The following is a 16,727-nucleotide window of genomic DNA, read 5'->3' on the forward strand; positions in this document are numbered from 1 at the left end:
CAAAAGACAAAGAGAGAATCTTAAAAGCAGCAAGAGAAAGAAACTCAGTTACCTACAAGGGAATACCCATACGACTGTCAGCTGATTTCGCAACAGAAACTTTGCAGGCCAGAAGGGAGTGGCAAGAAATATTCCAAGTGATGAATAGCAAGAACCTACAACCAAGATTACTTTATCCAGCAAAGCTATCATTCAGAATTGAAGGTCAGATAAAGAGCTTCACAGATAAGGAAAAGCTAAAGGAGTTCACCACCGCCAAACCAGTATTATACGAAATGCTGAAAGGTATCCTTTAAGAAGAGGAAGAAGAAAAAGGTAAAGATACAAATAGTGAATAACAAACATGCATCTATCAACAAGTGAATCTAAGAATCAAGTGAATAAATAATCTGATGTACAGAATGAACTGGTGATTATAATGAATCAGGGACATAGAAAGGGAATGGACAGACTATTCTTGGGGGGGAAAGGGGAATGGGAGATGCGGGAAGAGACTGGACAAAAATCGTGCACCTATGGATGAGGACAGTGGGTGGGGAGTGAGGGCGGAGGGTAGGGCGGGAACTGGGAGGAGGTGAGTTATGGGGGGGAAAAAAGAGGAACAAATGTAATCTGAACAATAAAGATTTAAAAAAAATAAAATAAAATAAAATGAATTTAAAAATGGCTAATTAAGGTCAGAAATTAGATGACTTAACAGCTTGTGAAGAGGCTTGAAATGTGAAAACCTTCAATAAACATGGTTTTAATTTTTAAAACTCAAAGTAATCACATTACCCAAAGGAATATACAGACTTAACACAATCCCCATGAAAATCCCAATGATTTCCTTTTAACTAGAACAAAAATATCATCACATTTCTAAAAAACCACAAAAGACCCCAAATAGCCAAAGCAATCCTTGCGGGAAGCAGGGCGGGGGGGGGGGGGGGGGGGGGGGGGGGGACAAAACCTTGCTGGAGGTATCACACCACCTGACGTAAAATTATACTACAAAGCAAGGATAATCAAAACATCATGGTACTGGCAAGCCCTGGGAGGAAAGGTCAGGGCAGGGTCTGAACCACATGACCAGAAATGCTAGGGAGGAAAGGTTACTCTGGGTCCAGGTTCTTGTTTTCCCAGTTGTGCCTGTTGCTAGGCACCTAGGGCTTTCCACCCTGATGACCTTCTATACCTGCCTGTGGTCACTGATCTGCTCAGGTCTAACTGCCCACCACACTCATACGTGGGTGGAAAATATCAACAGAGCCACTCCAAAATGAAGTCGGAGCTGCCATCCCCGAACTGCCTTACATATCTCACTCCTCAAACCTTTACAACATTAAAACTGGCAAAATAACCTTTGGATTGGACCCAAAGCAGCCTTGTATCCCAAACAACTGTTTGGAAAGCAGACATCAGGACTACTGAACTGAAAATGAAACACAATCTTATTTTATTCTTCTTTAGAATTCGCTTCACTATGTTAGCTTATCTACACCTATAGAAATTCCTTTTTCTATTCATATAATTATCTGCCTTTCCTTTCTCATAAATACTCCTTGCCTTCACCTCCTAATCAGAATAGTACTCATATTTCTGCCTAAATCAGTGCTACCACAATAGCTCTTCTTTGGGGTCTCAAATAAATGCTTGTTGCCTCTCACTTTGGCTTTTCATTTTGAGGTTAACAGCACATCTCAAATATATGGCCTAGGCATATCTCCACTTCCCATTTATTCAGCCAATAGTCAGGATATAATTTAATTAAGCTAATAGGCTTTCTTTTTAAAGGCTACTTTCTCTTAAGAGCCTAATAAATAAAAATTCATGTGTTCATTTTGTTTGTTCTATCTATAAGCACTTATAGGTCATCATTTGAGAAAAATGCTAAACCCTGCCAAATTCATTTCTTTCCTGTAAGAAACCGAACCCAACTAATTAGGTCCTCTATAGTGTTTGAAATTTAAGGCATTGCTCCTCTTTGTAGACAGGCATTTTCTCTAGGTCATAAATCTATTAAACTTAAAAAACTCAAAGTTACTACAGTATAACACCTGGTGCCCAGATTTGGTTTCTTATAACAAAGAAAGAGGGAAGGAAGGGAGGGAGGGAGGAGGGAGGGAGGGAGGGAGGGAGGAGGACTAGAGGGAGTGTCTTGCAGGATGGCTGATTCCAGGATTGGGGTATAGAAATGCAAAATGAGTCTGGTACATTCTGCTTTAAAAGAGCGGGGAGAGGAAGAATGGTGGTTATTTCAAAAGGAGGCAGGGACCAACCTGAAAGAAGAGGTCCCAGTGGCCAAAGCTGGAATAATTTGAGCAGCAAATTAAATAACAATAGTATTAAATTATAACTCATCTAATAAAATAAGTAATCATGAGTAGGTCCTGATACCAGACAGCTGTTCTGTATAAAAGAATTCTAATTAGTAAACATAGAAGGAATGAGAAGAATTTTTTTTCAAATTACCATTAGAACAACAAAGTACAATGTATACCCAGTTCTGCCAATGGATACTAAAATCAGTGAATAAAACCTTAAGGAGAAACACGATATTAGCATAATCCAAGTTTAAGTTCGAGCAGAAACAGGATATTTGCATACTCCAAGTTTCTCTCCCAAGATAATCTACTTTCTATTGGGAACCTGGCAAGGTTAACATCAGTAATGAGATGTCATGTACCCTGGATAAATTCACTGGAATTTTCTGCTATTTTTTCCCAAAATGCCAGAAACCTCAATCTAATCATGGGAAAACATCAGGAGGGACATTATATAAAATAACTGATCAGTATTCTTCACGAGTGTCAAGGTCATGAGAAACAACAGAAAGTTGAGCCATTGTCACAGATTGGAGGAAACTAAGGATGTATAACAATCAAATGCAACATGACATCCTAGACCACATTGTGAACAGAAAAAGGATGGTGAAAACCAGTGAAATCCTAGTAAGTCTACAGTTTAGTTAACAGTGTCACAGCATTGTACCAATGTTAATCTATTAGTTTTGACAACTGTACTATAGTTTGGAAAATATTTCAGGAATTCTCTATATCATTTTTTGCAACTATTAATAAGTCTAAAAAATGTTTTAAATAAAATAATGCCAATATTTTTTTCAATGTTTACAAGGGAAATGTAATGTTAGACTTAAAATGCCTTCTTTGTTCTTGAAAACTTCTTCAAGAGCTATACAATCCAGTCACAGCTATCTGTATTCTAAAAAGCATAGTTTTCTAAACAATAACACATCAGAAACATATGTTTTTTCTAATCTGGCATATTTATGTTTGGCTGAAATTCAAATGATATGACAGTTGTGAGGTTCTCCTAAAAACCAAGACTTGGGGCTCTCTCTACCACATTGAGAGGGAAGTAAGAGCAGGAAGCTTACGTTTTGTAAACTGTTCTCCAGAAGCGATTCGCACTCTCTTCCCTGTTTAGGTAGAAATTATGGAGGGAGAAGAAGATAGCAACATGGTTTTTACTGAAAAATGCAAACCACTTGAATTAACCACTAAGTTGGGGTGGCAGTCTGTGAGGAAAGATAGATCACATCCCACTGGGGTGAAGGGAAGATATGTATTTATGAAATAAGGACAGGAGTGGTTTGTAGTTGCAGAGAACAGCTAAGTAGCAAGGCCAGACCTACACAGTAGCAACTGGAGTGAGACCTATACAGTAGCAACTGGAGTGGTTACATCTGGGCATAAATCAACACTGCACATGCCAAATGGATTCTACTCCTAGCTTAGATTCAAGATGCAAGTGGGTGAGTGGTTTGGCATGATAACAATAGTACTATTAGATTTAGTGTGACTGAAATGATACCATTCGATTTTTACACTAAAATTCGCCTACTGCTTAATGGGTGTCTGAAGGACACCTGTTTTGAGGTAACTATCATAGGAGGTATACTGGAAAGACATGTAACTGACTCCCCATGTTATTAAACAGGAGAAATAAATCAAAGGTCCTAAATCAACGTCAGATGGCAGTTTTGCAGAAATAAGACTCAGCTCTGTAGACCTCCTTGCCCACCATAGGTTTGTACTAAAATAATTGACAAATATTATTTCCCAGATTCTTGAATTTCCTGAAACTTTATTCTTTCTGCATTGATTAAGAAGAGTTAGGAATCAGAAACAAGTTAGAAGTTATTAAAAGCACGAGACACATGTATAAATAGATTATCTTCAGGATAAAAAAAAGGCATTGTCCAAACCAACTTCTATCACTGTATCAATTAATGCCCAGAGACTTGTGCTACCCAACTCTACAGCTACTACCACATGTGCCTGTTAAGCACTTGAGATGCAGACAGTCCTAATTAAGATGTGCAGTAACTGTAGGATATATTCCAGATTTTGAAGACTTAGTATGAATAAAAGAAGGTAAAGTAGTTCATTAATAATTGTGCATTGATTGCATATTGAAATAATTTATTTAATATATTGTTTATATAGAAAAAGATAGATAGAAGTAGTGTCTTATAGTTTCCAAACAATACTAAGCTATATGATCTCATTTGATCCTCACATCTTGTGCTGAGTCATTCCATTTTACTGAGTAGACTATGACCTAGTAGGACCAGATCCTAAGTCTTTAGACTTTTACTGGGTGATGACTCCATTGGCTACACACTTATGTAATAAGATCGATTGAATAGTATTTTATTAACAATAGGATAATAATTGAATGCCTTTCCCATTCCCAGCGACGGGTTAGATATTAATACTAAGTGTTCTCAGCACACTTAACACTCTCTCCTACTAGTCTGGCACAATTACGAATAATTATAGAGAAGACAGGGTCAGGTCAGGGTCAGGCTGTGTAGGATAGGAAGCAGAGAGGCATACCTCTGTGAAGTGTCCAAACTTTGGGTGCCTCTCAGCACTTGCCTCTTTCCTTATAAGACACTCACCTCAAGTGGCTTCAGAGGGAGTTTAGAGGGCTTGTGGCCTTCTAGAGATTTCCACTTTTACTCTTCCAGATGACAAAGAACGTAATGCCAGTGAAATGACAGCTGCCTAAGACCTAGCCCAAAGGGATTGGGCTAATGATCATGTGAAAGTTCAGACCAAGTCACCCCAAGATGTGCCTCTGTGGTACTTGTATTGTTTTGAGCTAAAGGCAACTTTAGTGTCTGGCAGAAGAGAAACTCCCACCCCTCCATTAACTACCTATAAGAACTTGACCTGGCTGGGTTGCTCAGATGGTTAGAGTGTCATCCCAATACACCAAGATTGCAGGTTCCATCCCTAGTCAGGGCACACATAAGAATCAACCAACCAATATATAAGTAAGTGGTAACAAAAAAATCAATGTTTCTCTCTCTTACATATACTTCCTCTCTCTCAAATCAACAAATCAATTTTTTTAAAAGTATTTTGAATTAGAGGCCTTGCCCATACTTAATAAGAGATGATCAGAGACAACCTCTTTTGACCTGTCTATAGAGCAGGACAAACTTCAATTCACTAAGCATCTGTTCTTCCTGCAATGACCCTTTAGCCCCCAAAGCACCTTATCTCTAAGGATTTGGCTCAGAATGTCTTATACACCCACTAGAGGCCAGGTGCATGAAATTTGTGCACTGAGGAGTTGTCCCTTAGCCCAGCCTGCGCCCTCTCATAGTCCGGGAGCCCTTGGGGAATGTCTGACTGACAGTAGTCGGACATCCTTAGCACTGCCATGGAGGCAGGAAAGGCTCCCACCACCACTACTGCACTCGCCAGTTGTGAGCCCAGCAGCACTCCCCCTGTGGGAGCGCACTGACCACCAGGGGTCAGCTCCTGCATTGAGTTTATGCCCCCTGGTGGTCAGTGTGCATCATAGTGACCAGTCATTCCACTGTTCGGTTGATTTGCATATTAGCCTTTTATTATATGTTACCTTTCTGTCTCTGAATCTCTCCTGCATGTAGGGTCTCTGACTCTCTCATGTGTATGAGGTTCCCACACAGATGTATTAAATTTGGTTATTTTCTCTTGCTTATCTGTCTCATGTTCATTTGGTTATTAGATCAACTAAAAGAACCTTGAGGGTAAAGAAAAGTTTCTTCCTCACCCACATCAGAAAAGTGTAAGAAACCCTGTTCAAAGGAGTTTCTACTTTGCTAAGATTTTATTCTACCTTCTCACCAAAACATAACTTCTTCATTGAAATCAAAACAGGAGCAGCAATTTTGCTTTACACACACATATCCACACCTAGTTTAAACTACTAACTTTCAGTGTTACAGTTCTCTGAATATTTCATTTATCTCTATAAATAAGCCAACTTTGTGACTCTAAGATTATATGTCCACTTTCTAACAGCCTCCCAGTGAAATAGAATACCTGCTTCAAAAACCAATGGGGTGAAACAATGAAGAGAAGGATTACTTGCTAATGGATTTTTAAAGGAGAAGATAATAAAATGTGACAGCTTCACAAATTGTGTACTTTATTTATTTTTTTAAATATATTTTATTGATTTTTTACAGAGAGGAAGGGAGAGAGATAGAGAGTTGGAAACATCGATGAGAGAGAAACATCGATCAGCTGCCTCCTGCACATCCCCTACTGGGGATATGCCCGCAACTAAGGTACATGCCCTTGACCGGAATTGAACCTGGGACCTTTCAGTCCGCAGGCCAACGCTTTACCCACTGAGCCAAACCGGTTTCGGCAAATGGTGTACTTTAAATAGGTGTTTTGTATCATCTGTGAATGATATCTCATAAAGCTGTTAGTAATAAAAAAAACAACTAGGAGGCCAAAGTCATCCAGACACTTTTATCAATTATTGGGTCATATCCAGGAGTAAACTGAGAACTGATTTCTTAAAGGATACACTTTAATTTTCTGTAGATCCTATAGAGAGGATGGCCATTCAGGTTCATTAATTTTTACTAAACGTTCTCAAGCCTGACCCCAGTAAGAAAACACAGGATAAACCTCCCCACTTGATATATCTTTCAACTGTTGCCAAACTTCTATCAAAAATCCTTGACAGAGAGAAATACCGAGTATTTGAAGCACATGAGATCCACCTATCCCCCTAGAAAATCTAGATTTATCCCCAAGGAAGCCAAACCACACAACAGCACCATGTGTGAGCCCAGGGTCTTAGCATCCAACAAGTGTTTTTCATAACACGTAGAGTAAGGAAAACTACAGCTACAGCAAGCAGTCCTAGAAAACGCACCATTACTTGCACTATCAGATGGGCACACACATACTCTCCTACTGCCATGGTTCCGTCTCCTCCACATCCTTCTGTGACGCAAAACATTCCCTCAGAAGTAAGTGCCAGGGAATGCTTCCCTAAGGACCTGGTATGTTTCCCCTTCACCCTCATTGAACTGTGTGACTGATGGCCTGGGGATGCAACGTAGTTTGCATAGGATCTTTCAATCTGTTCACGTCCATTCTAATGCGCTCCCCACAGTAACTCCCAGCTGTATTTTATTTTCTATCTGTAATACTTGTGCTCACCTCAACTGCTTCATGGATGCTTAATAAATAAATGCAGAAATAGATTTTGGGTGTAAGTGTGTTTTAATAATATTTTTTTATAAATATATTTTATTGATTTTTTTACAGAGAGGAAGGGAGAGAGATAGAGAGTTAGAAACATCGATGAGCGAGAAACATCGATCAGCTGCCTCCTGCACATCTCCCACTGGGGATGTGCCCGCAACCAAGGTACATGCCCTTGACCGGAATCAAACCTGGGACCTTTCAGTTCGCAGGCTGACGTTCTATCCACTGAGCCAAACCGGTTTTGGCATTAATACTATCTTGATGCAAAAGACCGTGCTGCCTGAGGGTGGGGGTGGAGCTCTTGCTGAATGCCCAGGTTCAGGAACAAAGATGACCAATCAATATTTGTTACTATGAATCCGAAAATGGAATTATTTATAGGAACACTATTAGCGAAGACAACGAAACTTGGCAACATTAGAGGCATTTTAATTGTTTGCTAGATTTGCAACCTAACTTTTTTGTTTGCAAATAAGTTAGGTTGCAATCTTCTATTTTTCTGTTTGGTTTTCATTTCTTCTGTATTATTTTTAATCAGTATTGTAATAAATTGGTTAACTCTTTGAAGTTAATCATTAAACGATCCACAGAAGAATTACACAAGGGAGCTCAATAACTCTTTAGCAAATCATCCAAAGTACTGAAAAAAACTCTATGTCCTGGATGTGAAAAAACAAAGCAATATATTGGCCAATCCCTTTTAAAGCACTAATATTAACACACTTTTCTTCCACCTTGTAGTAACTTCCATGCTCACGGTCTTATCTATCCAATATCAACTACACAATTGGAGAAAGGCAAGAGTTTTACCAACCGGCCCTCAACACACACTACCACACACACACCATCTGTTGCACCAACACATCGTTTTCCAAAAGAGCAGTGTGATTTTCAGTATGCATTTCCTATTCAAATGAAACTGGGAGGGACGATTAAAACCTAGTCGTCTCAATTGAAGTTTTCTATTTTCTACCAAATGTACCTCCAACGCCCACGGACCTTTCAAGCCGCTGGCATCCCAAAGGGCTGTCTCCACTCACTCAGCAGTTCCAGGGCTGGGATCTCAGGTCCCTGTGCTCAGAGGCAGAGCACTAAGTCACTCATGTAACCGCGGAGCTGAGCCCGCCAGACCGTCCCTACACACGCTGAGGAAGCAGGTCCCACTGCACCAGGACGCCCAGCATCTGTCCTGCTTTCCCGCGTGAAGCTGTTCCACACTCTCCCGGCTCCTTTCCAGGCTGCCTCCTTCCAGGGACCCCCGCTCCCCTGCTCTGGTGGGCGCTCCTGGGCTCCCTCTCCCCTCCTGCGCGCTCGGGACTCGGTCTGTAACCACAGACTCGGGACACAGCTCCTGGCGGGAAAGCCGGGCAGGAGGCGACCTCCCCGGGCTGATGCCCACAGCCCCACCCGCAGCCCACCCACCGCGCCCGCGCGTCCCCGGGCTCAGCACTCACGCGCAAGGCGCCGGCCCCGGGGTCGCGGTCGCGGTCAGGAGCGGTGGGCAGCGCTCGGCGAGCTGGGACGGCGAGGAGAAGAGCGCGGGGCCGAGAGGCAACACAGCTTCAAAAGGCGCGTCTCCGGCCTTGGGCCGGGACAGCCCGGGCAGCGGCTCCTCCCTCGCGCCCCAGGCTCTCGGGGTCCGCGCCCGCGGGAGGGCGGAAGGCGTGGCGCCGCCTGCCCGGCTGGATAAGCTTGGGGTGGAGCCCGCGCCCGGAGTAGCGCAGGTACCGAGTTCCGCACTGGACCCCCCACCCGCCCGTGGGCCCGGGTCACGGACACGACTGTCCCAGAGCACCCAGAGGCAAACCGAAAACTCTGTGTCCAGGGCGCGCAGGAAATGGACAGTTGGCCACGAGCCCGGTAATCCCAGGACGCCACCAGCTCAGCAATACCTCGTCTCCCCGGGTGGATCTGGTCACCGCCGGGGCCCCGCCTAAGCACCAGGAGACGCGGACGCCTAGGCCTTTTTCAGTGTCACGCGCTGCGCATCCAGAGCAAGTGGTGGTCTCTATAAATGAGCTTCTGAGAAGTTAGGTTCCTGTGCCCCAGGGCCAATGGGATCGGGAGCTAAATCTATGGGCGGGGCGGGGGGGAGGGATGGGGGGGGGGTGCTAAATGGAGACAAAACCCTTTGAATGAAAATATGACTGGGAATAGTTTAAATGCCTTCTTCACAGTGCAGTGATAAACACTTCTTTGCAAGACAGTGATCACAGGGAAAAGCTGGAAAGTGATTTGCAGATTCAGGAAAAGCGCTGGTTATCAGGCTTTCTGGGTGTGGATGGCCATGCCAAAATTCACCTGCTGCTGCTGCTCTGCGAAATTAGTGCTTGCACCTAGGTAGTTTCTGGTTTGTATTTACAAAAAAAAAAAAATTATAATATTCGTTAAATTGTTTAAAGCAACACAAGGAATTGCTGTTAATTCTTTACCCCATACAAGAAAATTTCAGACAGGCCTAGATAAGAAAATGGTTTACACACAATGTTTTTAGGATGTTAAAAACACCATACTGTATACTTTTAAATGACTTAAAAGTATATATCTATTAAGCCCCCAAACACTCGGATGAAATTGGGTTGAGGGTTTTTTTGGATTAAATTTCTGAGTCAGTTTCACGACCCTTACAAAGTCACATACAAATATATTTGTCATTTTAAGCCAACGTTGGGAAAATTTCTTCAGAGCTGGCTCTTAATAACTTTGAAAATTTGAAAAACACCCTCTACAGAATAAAACTTTAAAGATGAAAAAAATTCTGAAAACAGTTCCAGGAGGCATTATAAAACTAAAGAAAATGGCCCAGCTAGTGTGGCTCAGTGGTTGAGTATTGACCTGTGAACCAGTAGGTTGTAGTTCCATTCCTGATCAGGGCACATGCCTGGGTTGCAGGCTCAATCCCCAGTGTGGGGTGTGCAGGAGGCAGCTGATTAATGATTCTCTCTCATCATTGATGTTTCTCTCTCTCCCTCTCTGAAATCAATAAAAAATATATTAAAACACAAAAAGTTAAGAGGATAAATGGGTGGCAGCCTTACTTGGACCAGGGCCCACCACCCTCCACCTCATGACCTCTCCATTATTTTACCTGAAAAGGGTACCATTTTTTATAGAGCAGGGTATTGGGACTCCCACATTTTCTTTTCCTTTTAACTAATCTTTCTCTCTCTCTCTTATTACATATCAAACAAGAAAAAAAATAAAAATTGCCTGTAATCCATCAACTACATACCATCAGCTTCATCAACTTCATCAGCTTTTAGTCTGTGTCTATGTATACATACTTTCTTTAAAAACAAAGTGAGTTTATATACAAAACACAGGGCTGAAGGGCAACATCTCAGGAGTCAGATAGCCTGTGTCTGAATCCTGGCTCTCCTACACCCTGGAGATTTGAACTTGAGCTAGTTACTTAGTCTTTAGGTGGTTATTGGTGATCAGGGGAAACAATCTCTCAAGGTAGTTACAGAGATTAAATGAGATCATGTGTGTAAGGCACTGAACAGTCATTCTCACTGGTTGGCACAAAATAAATGGTAGCTATTATTATTTTGTAAACTGCTTTATTGCAAACATGGTTCCCTGTCACTCAATATCTTGCTACAACTCTATATTTAATGGTTGCATGGTATTCTATTGTTTATTATGTACCATAATTAATTTAACCAAGCTTCCTATTGTTCACAAAACATCCTTGTAGCAATGTCATTGAACACTCCCAGATAAATTTCAGAAAGGGAATTGCTGAGAAATAAGGTTATTTCCAGTAAAAAAAAATTTAATACACATAGCCAATTTTACTTAAAAACTATAAACTTTGTGCTTAACATTTGGTGCCTAATGTGGGGCTAAACTTGGAGAAGGAGAGAGGAATGCTACTCTTTGGGTCAAGGTCAAAGTGTGACATCTACATATCCTTGAGGCTCATGGTGTGCTCCCTTTCTGCACCTCCAAAGTCTTGGATCTTAGGAACACATGCCTTTTGGTGAAAGCCCAGGGCTTTATGGTGCCAGAGAGTATCTTTCAGGAGAGTATTAGAAGGTGGCAGCCCAGGAGGTGGTGAGGAATTATTTCCTCATGCCGATACCGTGTCAGTACCTATTCGGTACCACAAATGTGTAGGAGAGAATTACCTCAGTGGTGAGTTTTTGAAGGACACCCTCAATTTTAATGTACCTGTATATTTTTTCTTTGTCTGAGATAATTGAACTCATAGTGACATCTCGTGGCCATTCCATGTAATTAGTTTGGGTTTTTGCTCCAGACCAAGGTTATAAGCCGTTTTGGAAATTATCTACGGAGGGTTGGCTTTCCACTTTGAAGATAAGAGAGTAAGTAGCCAGCGACCCAATGGGGATGGGCACCAGGAAGCAGCATTCTACCGACCAGAAACAACTTCCCAGCCTTGATTGGTTGAAAGCAATTTAAATTGGGGGAAGTCAAACTCAAGACATCCCCTGCCCCTCCCACAAAACACCAGTTGCTATGAGAGAACAATATGGGGCTGATTCATCCTTTAAAAAAAAATTTGAATGGTTCAACCTTACTGAAAATGACAAGTTATAAATGATGAGAATTATTTTCTCTCTTCTAAACTTACATTGGCAAGAGAAAATATTTATGAAGCTAGTTTCTTGGGCCTACTGACTCTTGGGTTTTCTTTATTGAATCTTTCCTCCCAGAGGAAGCCATTTTTTTTTCTGTCTATGTCTCTTGTGCTATTTGTCATAAGAAGGAAATACCATAGGGATAGAACACAAGCGCAGACTTGCAGACTTTCTGTAAGCCTGTTGTTCGAGCTGTCACAGATTAGCAGGTTTGTGACTGGAAGTGTCTCACATTTGGTGGAAGACCGGAGATACTGCATGCACCATCCTGACTACCTATTTTTTTGTCTTATATACAGAACTTATAACATAGAAACTCACACCTGAAACCTATGTGTCCATGTTGATCAATGTCACCCCAATCAATTTAATGAATAAATTTTTTTTAAAAGATGAAAGGACAAAAATTAGAAAATCAAAACTCACTCAGACCCCTTCCTATGTACCTTCAGATAGTTGAAGATATTGTAAAAAATTAGGGCATTGAGAAAAATAGAATATTGGAAGTAAAATTGCCCAGCACTAAGAAGAAAAACACACACAATGGGACAAAAATAAATACAAATGCTGAGCCTTTTGAATTTGCTATCTCTGCTAATTGGGTCTTATAGATTCTAACACAACAAGGGATTAAAAGAAACAGAAGGGAAAACCCAGAAATTTCCCAACAAGGTGGAAATTGTTTAGAGATGATTGAGATATAAGATTATAAAAATTGGTATATTTCAACAGAATTTAAAGGTTTTAGTAATTGATCAGGAATTTTGCCAAATTGGAAGCTGGTTTTTCAAAGGCTGACAAGACTATTTTGAAGGTCTCAGCAGGTCTTCCTGCCAAGTAATCAGAAATGCAAACCCAGCTCACAACTGCTTGAGGATTGAAAACTGAAGGAAAAAAAAATTGAGAAAGGCGTATTTTTATTTATTCAAATGTTCTATTGCTTTTTTAAAAAAAATTGAGTTTCTTGGGTTGGCATTGGTTCACAACACCATACAGGTTTAAAATGTACAACTCAATGAAACATCATCTGCACCCTGCATGGTGCGCCCATCATCCCAAGCAAAGTCTCTTTCCATTTCTCCCCCTTTGCCCATCTCCACCTAGCCTCCACTCCCTTTCCCTGGGACTATCACCACACTGGTGTCTGTGTCTATGTGTTATGTATATATGTTTTTTGGCTAATCCCCTCACCTTCTCTCATCCAATCTCTCCATCCCCTCCCCTCTGACAGCTGTCAGTCTGTTCCTTATATCCATACCTCTGTTCCAATTTTGTTTGACAGTTTATTTTGTTCATTGGATTCCACATATAAGAGAAATCATATGGTATTTGTCTTTCTCTGACTGGCTTACTTCACTTAACATAATAATCTCCAGGTCTATCCATGCTGTTGCAAAAGGTAAGATTTCCTTCTCTTCTTGAGCCGAGTAGCATTGTGGTGTAAATACACCACAACTTTTTTTTTTTTTCCCAGAGTGGAAGGGAGAGGGAGAGATAGAAACATCAATGATGAGAGAGAATCATTGATTGGCTGCCTCCTGCACACCCCCCACTGGGGATCGAGACCACAACCTGGGCATCGAGCCCGAAACCTGGGCATGTGCCCTGACCGGGAATCTAACCATGACCTCCTGGTTCATAGGTCAACACTCAACCACTGAGCCACGCCAGCCGGGCTGTACCACAACTTTTTTATCCATTCATCTACTGATGGGCACTTGGGCTGTTTCCAGATCTTGGCTATTGTAAATAATGTTGCAATGAACATAGGGGTGCATATATTCGAGAAAGGGGTATTTTAAAACACAAGCAGCTGAAGTATCCCATGCCTGACCCCCAACCTTCCCTGCCTCCTTAAAAATTGTGAGGGCAAATAAAAAATCTTGTGTCTCTCTATAATTATTAGTAATTGTGTTTATGTTTTGATCCCTTTGGGTTCTGTTTTTGTTTGTATGTTTTATGTGTATAGTGTTTTTTACCTCCAAAAAGTATTGTTAATTTTAATATTTAATTGGCTCATAAATTAAGAAATAAACTAAAAACACACACATTATTTTCAGGATCACATTGAAAGGTGAACATGGAAGGTTAGCATGCTGGTGTGCGGGTAGGCTAAATAGCCATCTCAGATGGTGATTAAAGAAAAAGTGAATTTACTTAAGGATGAAGGATGAGGGAGGGGGATCCAAAGGGAAGGGCTGCACAGCACTGAGACAAAGCTGTGGCCAGATGATGGCAACACCCAGGAGCTGGAGTTTTATCCTTACATGCAGCTTGTGTTGTCAGTGGGCTTGGGGCTGAGTCGGTGGGCTCGGAATGTGGGTGGAATGCAGGTGTGTCACCAGGTGTCTTCAGGACAGTTTCAGTTCCTTGTAGGGGCTGACTCCTGGTGTCCAGCAAGCTTTCTTCCTGCTCTTTTGTTCTCCTGTGGCAGGAAGCTTACACATGGACATTAGGGATTGTATTGCTCTACAGTCCTAACTCACACGTTCTAGGGAAATATTTAATATGAACACTAGTTTAAGTTTAGTTTGAACAGACATGTCTTCTAGAGTTAAACTTTTCTTCCATCCTTTTGTTACCAGTTGGGGTTGCCAGCTGGGACCTCAGTTCTTTTTGTCAACGTAGAAAAGATGTTCATGTCAACAAAAATTAAAGCAAAATGGGGCTTATTGAAGATTTACTCCAAACAAGGAGTGGGCCAGTCAAGAGACAGAGAGAGAGAAGGGCGGGCTGCTGTCGCTCACTGGAAAGTCAGAGTAAAGGGGACCTTGGAGACAGGTTCAGGGCTTAGCCCAGGACGAGCGGCCGCTGGGGGCTGTTTCCAGATCTTGGCTATTGTAAATAATGCTGCAATGAACATAGGGGTGCATATATTCGAGAAAGGGGTATTTTAAAACACAAGCAGCTGAAGTATCCCATGCCTGACCCCCAACCTTCCCTGCCTCCTTAAAAATTGTGAGGGCAAATAAAAAATCTTGTGTCTCTCTATAATTATTAGTAATTGTGTTTATGTTTTGATCCCTTTGGGTTCTTTCCACTACTTTAAAGACTTACTATGTCCTCTTTGCATGTGTATTCCTCTCTTAGCTGAGGCTATTTGTGGCTGTGAAGAAATGACAACGTATCTATGTTTCATTGAATGGGAAGATCCTTAATTGTCAAGGCTTTTACTCTCTCTGTAACAGCACACAATGGAAGGCCATGGTCCTGACTGTTGTAATGATGCAACCACTGTGTTCCCACCAGTGGACACACCAGAACATATCCTGAGCACCTGGTGGGCCTCTATACTTCCTTAACACAGTAAGCTTTCTGATCCACAGGGTTTGCATTCCATCTCCAAATGACTTTAGGAATAATTTGGAGTTCAGAATGGATGCTTAAAATAACCCAAAGCTTAGGACTAGTACTGCGTAATGTGAAGTGCAGCATAAAACAAAACCAATACCTTTATTTCAAGTTACAAAAAAGCGGTATTGCCATGGAGACCCCAGGAAGGACTGCTCCAGCAGGAGATGGCTACATAAGAAGAGGTTCATGCAAAACTTCTAACTGGCACTTCCCATGAGAAGATGGGCATAACAAGAACTGATGCTGTTGGAAATACATATTCTTCAACTTGATCCAACAAAGTGCTTTAATATGTAACATCTCTCAGTAAAATATAGTTTTGCATGTGATTTTAAAAGTTCTATATGTAATCCATTAATCCTATATAATAAAAGCCTAATATGCTAAGTGTCCGGTCGTCCGGTCATCCGTTCAACCAATCAAAGTATAATATGCTAATGATATGCTAAGGCCACTCAACCTCTCACTATGACATGCACTGACCATCAGGGGGCAGACACTCCAACTGGTAGGTTAGGTTGCTGCTGGGGTCCAGCTGATCGGGACTGAGCAAGATGGGCTGGACACACCTTGGAGCCCTCCCGCGGTCCCTCCCCAGCTGGCCAACCTCCTGTGTTCCTCCCTGGCCCCAATTGTGCACTGATGGGGTCACCCGGTCTGGCCTGTGCCCGCTTGCAATCTGGGACCCCTCAAGGGATGTCAGAGAGCCGGTTTTGGCCTAATCCTGCAGGCCAGGCTGAGGTACCCCACTGGTGCACGAATTAGTGCACCGGGCCTCTAGTAATATAATAATAATAATAAATCAAAGCATCCAACCTATCAAGCAAAATAGTTTTATATACTAAAGGACATTTTATTGATTGGATGAAACTATAGGTTTATCACTTTTCAATTCTACTTGGATTGGATAGTTTTCAAACTCAGAAATGGAAAATTAAACTTTGGCAAGAGTTTCGGCTAACTACAAAATTTTAGAGACATCTCCTACTCTCACAGAAAGGACATGTATTAAGTAAATAGGGTAAGCATTCCTGTTTACTTGATTGTAGTATTGGGAAATGTGCTAACTGGTCCCCTTCACCTGTTAATCATCTATGACCCTTAAAAATTTAGGGAAATGTAAAAAAAAAAGGATGATATAAACAAATGTCAGGAACCCAGAAAGGAGGGGATTTGTGGGCTTTGGGATCTTTCACTATTTTTAAAACACTCTTTTTCAAAATAGAGGAGGAACCAAGATAGATACTAGTAG

General features: G+C 41.6%; 1 protein-coding gene across 5 annotated transcripts in view; it reads right to left on the reverse strand.

The window, feature by feature from the left end:
* The window catches only part of LOC102417789 (ATP-binding cassette sub-family G member 2), a 140,456-nt gene that overhangs the window by 43,307 nt on the left and 80,422 nt on the right, over positions 1-16,727 (reverse strand). Inside the window, exon 1 of one of the 5 annotated variants that reach the window (XM_014452065.2) lies at positions 9,407-9,539. The exons of 1 other annotated variant lie outside the window; for it this stretch is intronic. The gene's annotated coding sequence lies outside the window, so the exon portion shown is untranslated. Of the gene's footprint in view, positions 1-8,513; positions 8,531-8,554; positions 8,572-8,968; positions 9,143-9,406; positions 9,540-16,727 lie in introns of those variants that run through there. 3 more of the 5 variants (XM_006084602.3, XM_023750414.1, XM_023750413.1) reach the window with 3 other exon arrangements.

Source organism: Myotis lucifugus, unplaced genomic scaffold, assembly GCF_000147115.1.
Source record: "Myotis lucifugus unplaced genomic scaffold, Myoluc2.0 scaffold_12, whole genome shotgun sequence".
NCBI classification, from domain to species: Eukaryota; Metazoa; Chordata; class Mammalia; order Chiroptera; family Vespertilionidae; genus Myotis; species Myotis lucifugus.